The following is a 13664-nucleotide window of genomic DNA, read 5'->3' as shown; positions in this document are numbered from 1 at the left end:
AAAATAAAGGGATGGAGGAAGATCTACCAAGCAAATGGAAAACAAAAAAAGGCAGGGGTTGCAATCCTAGTCTCTGATAAAACAGACTTTAAACCAACAAAGATCAAAAGAGACAAAGAAGGCCATTACATAATGCTAAAGGATCAATTCAACAAGAAGAGCTAACTATCCTAAATATATATGCACCCAATACAGGAGCACCCTGATTCATAAAGCAAGTCCTTAGAAACCTACAAAGAGACTTAGACTCCCATACAATAATAATGGGAGACTTTAACACCTCACTGTCAACATCAGACAGATCAACAAGACAGAAAGTTAAAAAGGATATCCAGGAATTGAACCCAGCTCTGCACCAAGCGGACCTAATAGACATCTACAGAACTCTCCACCCCAAATCAACAGAATATAATTCTTCTCAGCACCACAGCACACTTATTCCAAAATTGACCACATAGTTGGAAGTAAAGCACTCCTCAGCAAATGTACAAGAACAGAAATTATAACAAACTGTCTCTCAGACCACAGTGCAATCAAACTAGAACTCAGGATTAAAAACTCACTCAAAACTGCTCAACTACATGGAAACTGAACAACTTGCTCCTGAATGACTACTTGGTACATAACGAAATGAAGGCAGAAATAAGGATGTTCTTTGAAACCAATGAGAACAAAGACACAACATATCAGAATCTCTAGGACACATTTAAAGCAGTGTGTAGAGGGAAATTTATAGCACTAAATGCCCACAAGAGAAAACAGGAAAGATCTAAAATTGACACCCTAACATCACAATTAAAAGAACTAGAGAAGCAAGAGCAAACACGTTCAAAAGCTAGCAGAAGGCAAGAAATAACTAAGATCAGAGCAGAACTGAAGGAGATAGAGACATTTTTTCAAAGAAGACATAGAACTGTCCTACAGGTTATGAAAAGCTGCTCAACATCATGAAACATCAGGGAAATGCAAATCAGAACCACAGTGAGACTGAGACATCACCTCACACCTGTAAGGATGGCTATTATCCAAAAGACAAGAACTAACAGGTGTTGGTGAGGATGTGGAGAAAAGAGAATCCCTGTACACTGTCCGTGGGTATATAAATTGATATAGTCAATTTATATAGAAAACATTGTTAGTTCTGCAAACTATTAAAAATAGAGCTACTATATAATCTAACAATCCTATACCTGGGTACATATCCAAAGACAAGGAAAAGGATATGAAAAAGAAATAAAATATCTTGAAGTGCTATCTACACTCTCATGTTTATTGCAGCATTATTTACAACAGGGAAGAAATGGAATAACCTGTGTCTATTGACAGATGAGTGGGCCAAGAAACTATTGTGTGTGTATATATGCATATATACAATGTATATATATACACACATATACAATGTATATACACACACATATACAATGTGTATATATACATACATACGGTGTGTATGTATATACATATATATGATGGGTGTATATACATATATACAACGTATATATATACACATATATACAATGAAATATTATCCAGCCATAATAAAAGAAGAAAATCCCGCCATTTGTGAAAACATAAATGAATCTGGAAGACATTATGCTACGTGGAATAAGCCAGACACAGAAAGGCAAATACTGTATGATCTAACTTGTATGTGAATCTAAAAAGTGCAACTCACAGAAGCAAGGAGTGGAACAGTGCATGCCAATGTCTGAGGGGTGGGAAAAATGGGGAGATGTTGTTTAAGGGTACACAATTTCAGTTATAAGATGAATAATTGCTGACTAATGTACACCATGATTATTATAGTTAATAATAATATATTATTTACTGGAAATTTGTTAAGAAGAAGTCTCTTTAGTGCTATCACAGCACACACACATATAAAGGATAACTCTGTGGTGATGGATAGGTTGATTAATTTGATGGTGGTAACCATTACACAATGTACATGTATAGTATATGTATATCAAATCATCACATTGTATATCTTCAATGTATATGATTTTTATTTGTCAGTTATAGTTCAATATAGCTGAAGGAAAGAAAAAAAGTAAATCAAAATGAATCATAAACCTAAATGTAAACAGCAACACTTTGAAACTTTTAGAGGAAAAATAGAGGAGAAAATGTAGGTAACTTTGGGGTTGGCGATGAGTTTTTCAACACAACATCAAAAACATGATGGATGAAAGAAATATAGGTAAATTAAACTTTATTAAATAAAAGTTTATGCTCTGCCAAAGACGTTGCAAGATAATAAAAAAATAAGCCTCAGACTTGGAGAAAATATTTGCAAAACATATGTCTGATAAAGAACTTACATCTGAAGTTTACAAAGAACTTTTACAGTTAAACAATAAGAAAGCAAGCAACTCAGTTAAAATGAAGTTAAAAGATCTGAACAAAAAACTCAGCAAAGACAATATACAAATGGCAACCTAAAATAATTTTTGAAATCATTTCTCAATTGGGAATTGCAAATTGAAACCACATCCCAGTAGACATGCATTAGAGTAGATAAAATCTGCAAAAGTTGCACCAGCACATGCTGGAGAGGGTTCAGTATGGAGGAACTCTCTTTTGCTGCTGGTGTGAATGAAAAATGGTGCAGTCATTGGAAGATATTTGGCAGCTTCTTGCAAAGCTAAACATAGTCTCACTATGTGATCTAGCCATCAAGTTCCTAGTAAGCATTGATGTGAAAACTTAGATTCACACAAAAAGCTGCAAGAAAGTGTGTTTTAACAGCTTATTTCATAAACTCCAAAACTGAAAGCAACCTGGATAAACAAACTAGACAGCATTCACACAAGGGACTGTTATTTAGTCATAAAAAGAAATGAGCTATCAAGCCATGAAAAGACATGGTTAAATCTTAAATGCATATTACTAAGTGAAAGAAGTCAATCTGAAAAGGCTAACACACCACATGATTCCAGCTATATGAGGTTCAAAGAAATGCAAAACTACAGAGTCAGTAAGAATAGTCCGTTGTTGCTGGGGGGATGGGAGGGGTAAATAGGTAAGGTAGAGGATTTTTATTTTTTTATTTTTTATTTTTGTTGGTACATAGTAGGTATATATATTTATAAGGTGTATGAGTCATTTTGATACAGGCATGCAATAAATGATAATATCATTATGGGGAATGGGGTATCCATCCCCTCAAGCATTGATCCGTTGTGTTATACACAATCCAATTATACTATTTTAGTTATTTTAAAATGTACAATTGAATTACTGATTCTAGTCACCCTGTTGTGCTATCGAGTGCTAGGCCTTATTCATTTATTCTATTTTTTGTACCCATTAACTTTCACCGCCTCCCCTCCGCTCCCTACCCCACTCCCCTCCCCAGCCTCCGATAACCATCCTTCTGATCTCTATCTCCATCTGTTCAATCATTTTGATTTTTAGGTCCCACAAACAAGTGAAAACATGTGATGCTTGTCTTTCTGAAAGCACAAGTTTTTTGACTGTTGAAACTATCTTAGTGGGCTTAAATCCCACTCCTTAAGCACGAGGTGCTTCGTTCCAAAGAGTACACTGTGGAAAGTGGGAAAAAAGAGCAACTTGACATGAAGAAGCCTGACAAACACTCCCTGAGCCAGGTGACCAAGGTCCACGTCAGCGTGGTGGGCCATGCTGGCAGCACGGGTACTCTTGATGTGATGTGATGGCAATGGCACATTAGTGGTCATCCTCTGAGTAACCCATAGCCCCCGCCTAATCAGAGAAAAACTTCACATCAATTCCATTTGAGGGACATCTTAGGAAGTATGACCATTACTCCTCAAATTTATCAGTGTCATCAAAAACAAGAAAAGTTTGAGAATCTGTCACCACCAAGAGAGCCTAAGGAGTCATGAGGGGTAAGTGCATTGTGGAGTTATGAATGGGAACCTGGAACAGAAAAAGACGTTCTACAAAAAACAAGCAAATCGAGGCCAGGCGCGGTGGCTCATGACTATAATCCCAGCACTTTGGAAGGCCGAGGCGGGTGGATCATCTGAGGTCAGGAGTTCGAGACGAGCCTGACCAACATATAGAAACTCCGTCTCTACTAAAAATACAAAATTAGGCCGGGCGCAGTGGCTCAAGCCTGTAATCCCAGCACTTTGGGAGGCCGAGACGGGCAGATCACGAGGTCAGGAGATCGAGATCATCCTGGCTAACACGGTGAAACCCCGTCTCTACTAAAAAATACAAAAAAAAAAAAACTAGCCGGGCAAGGTGGCGGGCGCCTGTAGTCCCAGCTACTCGGGAGGCTGAGGCAGGAGAATGGCGTAAACCCGGGAGGCGGAGCTTGCAGTGAGCTGACGACAGAGCAAGACTCCGTCTCAAAAAAAAAAAAAAAAAATACAAAATTAACCAGGTATGGTGGCGTATGCCTGTAATCCCATCTACTCAGCTGGCTGAGGCAGGAGAATTGCTTGAACCAGGGAGGCAGAGGTTGCAGTGAGCCGAGATCACGCCATTGCACTCCAGCCTGGGCAACAAGAGCTAAACTATGTCTCAAAATAAATAAGTAAATTGGAATCTGAATAAACTGTGGGATATATTTAATAACAATCATATGTCCCTATTGATCCATTAACTTTAAGAATGTAAGATGTTAACAATAGGGGGAAAAGGGTATTTTGGCATATGGAAGATCTCTGTAGCTTTGCAATTTTTCTGTAAATTTAACAGCACTCTAAATGATAAAGTATTTTTTAAAACACAGCTTTATGTTATCTCTATCTCACTTAAAACAGATTCAAAGTCAAATCACACACGAGTACATCTCATGGGCAGACCTGAATCACGCCTGTAATCCAGGGAGCTTAGCAAACGTAGTTTCTGGCTTTCTGGCCTCTGCAGTCCAGGGAGACACAAGGGAAGATTGGAAATGATGATAATGAGCCGGTCCACAAAACTGCCTATCAGTTATCATATAAAAACTCGTTTAACCATTGTCTTTTAGGTGGCTATTTAAGCCCTATCCAATTTTTTCTCTGTTACCAATGGTGCATCTCAGTAAATGTTCCTAGAAGGTAAATTAGAGGTCATATGATTTGTATATTTTAATAGATATCCCCTGAAAAACCACCAATATATATTCCCATGTAAACCATTGCCAACACAGGTAGTTAATACTTGTTCGTAATTTTATGAATCCATTGGGGAAAAATATTCCATATCATCGCTGTTTCAGTTGACGGTTCTCCGATTACAAATGAGGTGACTGTGCTGACCACTTGCATCCACCCTGTGGGACAGGACAGATGAGCTCATAGTGGTTTGTTGCTGACATATGCTCAAGGCCTCGGGGAGGCGGACACTGCATTTTACACAGGGCCATAAGGGATTTGCACATGGGAACAGAGACAGCCTATAGGGACTCTACTGAAAAGGAGGCAGGCTTTGAACTAATAAGATGTTGAGGTGCCCCCAGGCTCCATGTGAGGATGTGACTAGCTTTTTTGAATAATTTCAAGAGCGGGCAGGGAAATGAAGCCCATTAGAGTGAGGATCAGGTTAAGTGAAGCTGGTCCAGCTAATGGGGAACTGGCCAGGCAAGGAGGCTTTCCCACTGGCGGGGGTACACTTCTGGTGTGAGCACAGGGACTTACAATTAGACCCTTGGGGCCTTGTGAGGGTCGAAAGTGTTAAGGTGGGAAATGAAATTTCAGGCCTTACAATACCATGACCATCTTTTTATAGATTTATCGGTGAATTGTATCTCTTTTTCTTTGAATTGCCCACTTTGTTTTCTAACTAATTTTATTTATGTTATTTCCGGGAACATTTTGAAAAAAAATATATTAGTTTTTAACTCTTTTGTGGTTACACGTATTAAAAACACTTTTGCCCAGTCTGTTGCTTTTTGCATTAAGAATGACCTTTGACAGCTTTAAATCTGATTTTGACACTGTGCTGCTTAGAGCACTTCACTGACTTTTGAAGCAAATTCTAAAGGTTTTCACAGGGCTGGGTGCCCTGAGTGAGCACTGGCTCTCACCCATGCACCCTCTGTCCCCGCTTCTCGCCCGATTCCTTCTGGCCTCCTCTGCTCCTTCGCGTCCCTGCTTCTTCCACCTCTGGGCCTCCTGCTGGAGATTCTCTTCTCTTGGTGCATTCCTGTGAGAGACTGACGGGCATTGAGGGGTGAGCAGCAGCAATTGTAAAACCGATCAAAGATGGTCGCACACCCAAACATTGCAGGGTCTGTCACATTTCTTGTATTGCTCTTCACTGAGTTTCCAACAGCCATTTTATTGATTAATGCTAAACTGGAAACATATATCTATGGTTCAAAATTTAAAAGAATCAAGAATCTGTAGTTAAAAAAAAACAGAAACAAAAACAAAACCAGTTTTCTTCCCCCGAGGCTGGCAGCAGGGACAGTGAGAGCGTTAGAGGCGCCTGCTGAGAGCAGTGCTGTCCTTGTCCATCTTGCCCTCTCCTGGCCATCATTTCGTTAAAAGCACTTTTAAGTTCCCTGGTTCTCTTTAATACGTAGTTTATGAGATTTTCCCAGGTCTATTTGTCAAGACCTGATGATATCATCTATCTTGTTTTTCCTTTGTTGTCGCTTCATACGAATTTTTTATTTCTGCAGTCTTCTTCCTCCTTTCCATGTCCTAATGGACTCTGGCAGCTCTGTCCACGTCCTCTCCCACTGTCACGTGACCTCCTACTTGAATATCCTGACTCTTCCGTGTTAGTTCTCGTTTCAGGTGCAGAAAATGCTCCCTGCTACATCTAATCTTTGGGCAGAATGAAGCCCTGTTGGTGAGAATGCCTCTCTGTGTCCTTGAATACTGTCTTTCGTGATATCTGTCCCGACGTGCCTCTGTCTTTCTTTTTCTCCCTCCACCCGGTATTTGATGGATGCCACCAACTGATTGTTTGATGGCAGTTGTTCTCCATAGGCCCAGGCCGTTCTTCTCAATGTGACTCATCTTGGGAAAGGGACAGTCAGTAGCCCCATTGGCTGTGCTAGTACTGCGGAGGGCTGGGATGCGAGTGTGGCGGGATGCGGCCCAGGGAAAGCCTATCTGCGGCTTTCCCGTGGGGGTGTCCTTGAGTGTCCTCCAACAAACCTGCTCTTTCTTCACCCTGGGGACACTCCTCCACCCTCCCCAGATTTAGACTCTTAAGCCCTTCCAGCTTCTCCACTTTCCTGCTGTGTCCCCCTGGCCCCTTCCATGAGGGAAAGCAGCTGGGGCTGGAATGTACAAGTGAACATGGAACCTGTCCTTTTGAGAGCACGTCTATGCTGACCCAAGGTCTCGGGTGGCAGAGATCAACTTTTTATTTGCTCTCAAGCTCCAGTCAAGATGTTTTGAGAGTGTAGCCATTTTCTTGTTATATATAAACTGGATTTTTTGCCCCCTATTTTTTGTTGTTGATTTGAGTGTATGTATATGAGTGTATAAATAGGTGTGTATATATACACATGTGTATACACCCACATACATACCCACAAACAAATCAACAAAAAATATATATGCACATATGTGCATATATATATACCCAGGAATACATATACATTTGTATGTTTTGAGAGGAGATTAAGGAAAATCATCTTTAAATAGAAATCATTTTATGCTTTTTCTGAGTAAATTTCTACCCTCATCTTTGAATTTCCCTTACATAATAATATAGCTGACATGAGATTAAAATGAATCAAAACCACTAAAGTAGCTTTACATACTTTCAAAAAGAGGATGGAGAGCTTTAATATCATCATGTTTTGGAAGAACATAGGGTCTTTAGCTCAGTATTTATTATCTGTTAGGAACCTGAGGAAACCCACTGAGACTTTTCAAATTGGTTCTTCCCCATGTTTCTCTGAGACTATCTAATTGGTCAATAAGATAATACGAATAGAAGGAAGTTGCTGGATGGGGAAGGAAACAGGAATTGGAGGCCAGGAAAGAAGCTTAGCTGCAGCAGAGACAAGAGGATGATCAAATTTGGTGTTTTTCTATGACCAAGTTAAGAATTGCATTTATGATCTGCAACATTTTTTTTTTTTTTTTTTTACATTTTCTGTTTTAACACAACAATGGGGACGGAGAATCTTTTCTGTCATGATTACAATCGTTAACATAATTGCTGTGATGATTTAACCTGCAGAATGCTGGTTTCCATCCAACCCTGGCTCTGGCGCTCACAGGCTCTGTTGCCACATGAGGAAGCGGCACTGGGCAAGTTCCTGGGCCACTTGCACCAGCCCCGTAGGGAGCATGAATCTACTGGTGGTTTGTGGTTGTTCATTTATTTCCTATAATGAGAACAAACTCCCTGCCACATTTAAATAAAAGCCCAATTACACCTCCATTGCTACAGATGCTATTACCTTTTTGACTGGCTATAAAAGTTAATGAGTTTTTTATTGCTTTGCAAAGTTTCAAAATAAAATGCAAGGTTTAAAGATAGATGCTATGCAAGGTGAGGTCCACTCTGCTTTGCTCTTTTTGAAGGAACCTAGAACCTCAATGTAATGCTTTTTGTTTTAGAATATGGCCTGCTTTGCATTATTTCCCATTTTTTTGGACATAAGTATAGCACAGGCATTAAATATAACTAAGCACCATTGAAGAAAATTGCATCAAATCAGCTGAAGATAAGTGAAGAATGTTTTTATGAGCTACATGTTTTTGAAAGAGATACACAAGGCTGACAACCTAATAAAAATTTAATAATATGTGCTCACCCATTTGCTGTGCTTTCAAGGTCCTTTGCAACACCGATGTGTTTGGGAACTTACAGGATGGATTTCCAACTGTTAGTCACCAACTAGCAGAAGTTAGTTGTATTGTGTTGCCAGTCTCATATATGTGAAACTGAATTTCTTTTTATTCCTCACTGCATTACTTGATTTTTAAAAATTCAGTTACTCTAGGAAAAGAAAAGCCAAAATAAGCCAGAGATTTGTATTTTTTCTTCATATTTCAAGAATCATTCTAAAAGCAAGTGAAAAAGTTAACTAACTTCTCTCTGCATTTAGTACAGTTACTTTATGTTCCCAAAGAGGAAACCAAGGCCTAGAATCAATGCCACGTTGGCGCATGCAGGTCTGTGTACTACACTGTGGTGGCACCTCACAAGGGCACCTGGAAGCATGGATTTGAGCCTGGTCTGTACAGAAGAAGCCTGGTTTGGAAGAGTTAAACAAGAGGCAAAAGAACTTGGCACAATGCATTTCACATGCAGTGCTTACTGAATGCCATGAGAAAGCTGGTACTATGCCCGGGATGGAAGTTCAGGGGCAGACATTGTCCCGCCTTCCAGGGACTCTCCTTCCACAGCTGGGGCTTGGGAATCATAATGCAACCGGTAAGTCAACCACCAGGATTAAGATAAGAAGAGATACCTAAGTTGAGGAACCACCTGGAGGCCTTCCTGGAGACTAAGGAGTTGGCCAAGGTTATAGGCTGAGCTGGTAGTGATGGGCAGGTGAGTAAGGAGGAGCCGAGGCTGCAGGCTGGTGAGCACCGTTAGCGGAGGCTGCAGGGCCTGCACTGCTGACTATGGATCTGGTACCAGACCTTGTCGGGGTGGCAGCTGGACCAATGGGCAGGCAGCAGGTGGGGCATGCGTTCTTTGGACTTCAATCGTGTGCCTCAGGGAATGGGGAGACATGGAGGATTTCAAGTGGAGGAATAATGTAATTAGATTTCCTTTTCACAACAGTCATCCTGACTGCTATTTGTACAAGGGTTGATATGTTTCAAAACTAAATGCTGAATACCTATGAGGAGTAAGCCAGACCAGAATTTACAAACTTCAAGACTTACACAGGAGAGGCAGGAAGAGAAAGTGGTAGTTGATGAGGAACAAACTAGAGATGAGAAATAAGAGTGTGTAGGTCACCCATCTGCCCCATTTTGGTCAGGGACAGCGCACCTATCAAGCACCAACCACAATCTGGATCCAACACCCTTTCATTTTGCAATCAGGGATGGGTCAGAGTGTGTTTCCTTGGTCACCTCCATGTTTACCTCCCCACCACAACCTGTGCTTAGACACAACTGTGCAGAACTGGTAGGAAGATGAACTTATCCTCAGCAAGAAATCCCGGAGCCCACACCTTAAAGCTGCATTCTTGCCAACCCCACACCTACCACTGGAACCTGGAGACCTTCCTTCAAGTGCAACAGTGATTTATTACTCAAGTGTTTACTGAAGATGCACACAGACAGGTTCTTAACTATGCTCCTGCTTTGAAGCTATTCTTTCCAATAAAAATTCAGGGTTTTCTCTTGGCCTTCCTGAGTGATTGGATCAAAAGACATTTCATGGCCAGGCGCGGTGGCTCAAGCCTGTAATCCCAGCACTTTGGGAGGCCGAGACGGGTGGATCACGAGGTCAGGAGATCGAGACCATCCTGGCTAACACGGGGAAACTCCGTCTCTACTAAAAATCCAAAAATTAGCCGGGCGAGGTGGCCGGCGCCTGTGGTCCCAGCTACTCGGGAGGCTGAGGCAGGAGAATGGCGTGAACCCGGGAGGCGGCGGTTGCAGTGAGCTGAGATCCGGCCACTGCACTCCAGCCTGGGCGACAGAGCAAGACTCCGTCTCAAAAAAAAAAAAAAAAAAAAAAAGACATTTCATATCATTGCCAGAAAATCTGGATTCAAAAAGTGTTGAGTGTGTGGGTTGGGGTCAGTGCCTTTCCTGTTTTTGTTTGTTTGTTTTTGTTTTTTTGTTTTGTTTTGTTTTTTTGAGACAGAGTCTCGCTCTGTTGCCCAGGTTGGAGTGCAGTGGCATGATCTTGGCTCACTGCAAGCTCTGCCTCCTGGGTTCACACCATTCTCCTGCCTCAGGAGAGCCTGTAGCTGGGATTACAGGCACCCGCCACCACGCCTGGCTAATTTTTTGTATTTTTAGTAGAGATGGGGTTTTACCATGTTGGCCAGGATGGTCTCAATCTCCCGACCTCATGATTCACCCACCTCGTCCTCCCAAAGTGCTGAGATTACAGGCGTGAGCCACCGTGCCCGACCCTCCTTTCTTTTTTTAAAATTATTTTTAAGTTGTGGTGAATACACATAAAAACTCATCATCTTAGTCCTTTCTAAGTATACGGTCCAGTGGCATTAAATGCATTCACCTGTTTGTGCAACTATCACCACCAACCACCTATAACATTTTCATCTTCTTAAAATGAAACTTTGTACCTATTAAATACAAACATGCTATCCCCAACTCCTCATACCATGACAACCACCATTCCATTTTCTGTCTCCATGAGTCTGAGCAATCCAGGCACCTCATATAAGTGGAATCACACAGTGTCTGTTCTTTTGTGCCTGGCTTATTTCACTCAGCATAATGTCCTCAAGGTTCGTCCATGTCCTGGCATACAGCAAGATGTCCTTCCTTTTCGAGGTTGGGTAATGTTTCCTTGTACACATGGCCCACATTTTGCTTATCCATTCATCCACGCAAAGACACTTGGGTGGCTTCACTTTTTGCCTATTGTGAATAACGCCACTATGAACATGGAGTCCCCTTTCTTTCAATCATAGGTATTGGTCTTTGGTTTGGGGACTCATGAAATTCCACTCCTACTTCTCTGTTCTTCTACTGCTCCTCCACATCTTTGTTCTTACCATGAGTAGTATTTTGTTTCTGATAAATGAACAAGTACGATGGATATGATACTTCATTTAATGAAATGATCAACACAAACCTTGGGCAAATCACTTAATTTCTTCACAATTTGGCCTTCTCATCTATAAAACAGTAATGTCATTCTTTACCTCTTTGGCTTATAGAAAGATAAAATGAGACCACGTCTGTAAAGAGCTCAGCACTCAGACGGTCACATAACATCTGCCCAGCAAGTTGAGGCTGGTACTTGGTTCCCCACAGTGAGAGGCAGGGATTGAGGCAGACCTCATTCATGTGGGCATAGGGAACAGACAGAGCCACACGCTCAGAGCCAGAAGGACTGTGAGGGCAGGTGCACCCTTAAAAATCTTTAGAAGAAAAGATTTCCAGCCTTTGTCACTGGGCACTGGAATTCCCTGATAAATTCAATTGGCAACCAGTAGGGTTTTCAAGGGGATTGTAGTGCAAGAGAGAACCCCCAAGCCTGGTAAACAAGGGCTCACAATTCTTCAGCTCCTCTGGCCCTGTTACCCTTCCTGGGATGGTTTGGGTAACACAGCCCCAGAAGGGGAATCCACCCTGTGATGGGCTGAATTGCCTCCGCGCCACCTTTCATGTTAAATCCTAATCCCTAATGCCTCAGAGCATGGTCTCATCTGGAGGCAGGAGTTCAAGTGAGGTCATTAGAATGGACCCTAATCCAATATGACGTGGTGTTCTTATAAAAAGGGGAAAGTTGGACACAGAGATGTACATACGTATAGGGAAGGTGCTCTGGAGAGACAGAGGCAGAAGGCAGCTGTATTAGCCTGTTTTGTGTTGCTATAAAGGAGTACCTGAGACTGGGTAATTTACAAATAAAAGAGGTTTACTTTGGCTCATTGTTCTGCACACCGTACAAGAAACATAGTGCTGGCATCTGCCTCTGGTGAGCCCTCAGGAAGCTTTTACTCATGGTGGAAGGTGAAGGGGGAGCAGGCATGTTACATGGTGACAGAAAGAGCAAGAGAGAGAGGGGAGGAGGCGCCAGGTTCCTTTAAGCAACTGGCTTCTGCATGAACTCACAGAGAAAGAACTCACTCATCACCACAGGGAGGGCACCAAGTCATTCGTGGGGGATCCACTCCCATGACCCAAACACCTCCCTCCAGGCCCTGCCTCCAACACTGGGGATCCCATTTCAACATGGGATTTGAAGGAAACAAATAACCAAACTATAGCTCAGCCACCTACAAGCCAAGGAGAGAGGCCAGGAACAGATCTTTCCCTCACAGCACTCAGAAGAACCAACCCTGCCACCACCTTGATTTTGGACTTCCTGCCTCCAGAACTGTGAGACCATACATTTCTGTTTGTTAAGCCACACTCAGTATACAGTATTTTGTTATGACAGCCCCAGGAAACTAACGCACACACCTCTACAACCCTTTCAGGGACAATGCAAGATGCTTGTGAGAGCCCCTCCAAGCCAGTGGAACCCAAGGAAGCAGAGTGACTGACAAAACAAACTTCTGGCCTTCAAGGACAATTATAAAGTCTGTATAAGCTTCTAAAGTGTGGCTACATTGCATATTAGCAAATATCCTTTTTTTGGCCAAAGTATTTTATTTTACTATTATACTATATGTAATTTGCAAATCGTTTCACAAGAAATTTTTAAAGCAAAGTTACAAAAATGTATATAAAAAAGCACAGAGTTGGCAGGAAAATTACTTTTTTTAATAGTTCAAATAAAACCTTTTTGTTTTTCTTATGCTGGTTGAAAATTATATGATCTTTTCTTCCATAGATAGTTGCAATATTACATTTTAATGAGCAGTCTCATAGTTAATTCATTTATTAAAAACAGGTTCACCCTTTGGACAATGAGAATCAATTGCTCAATTTTAAAGAGAACAATAATAAAATTTGTCATATATAACATGAAGTCATAAATAGCTCTTCAAGACGCAGATGTGTGGCCGGGCGCGGTGGCTCAAGCCTGTAATCCCAGCACTTTGGGAGGCCGAGACGGGCGGATCACGAGGTCAGGAGATCGAGACCATCCTGGCTAAC

The sequence above is a fragment of the Colobus angolensis genome, unplaced genomic scaffold (assembly GCF_000951035.1).
Source record: "Colobus angolensis palliatus isolate OR3802 unplaced genomic scaffold, Cang.pa_1.0 Scaffold706, whole genome shotgun sequence".
NCBI classification, from domain to species: domain Eukaryota; kingdom Metazoa; phylum Chordata; class Mammalia; order Primates; family Cercopithecidae; genus Colobus; species Colobus angolensis.
The sequence above is the reverse complement of the archived record's forward strand: the minus strand, read 5'-3'. Positions refer to the sequence as shown.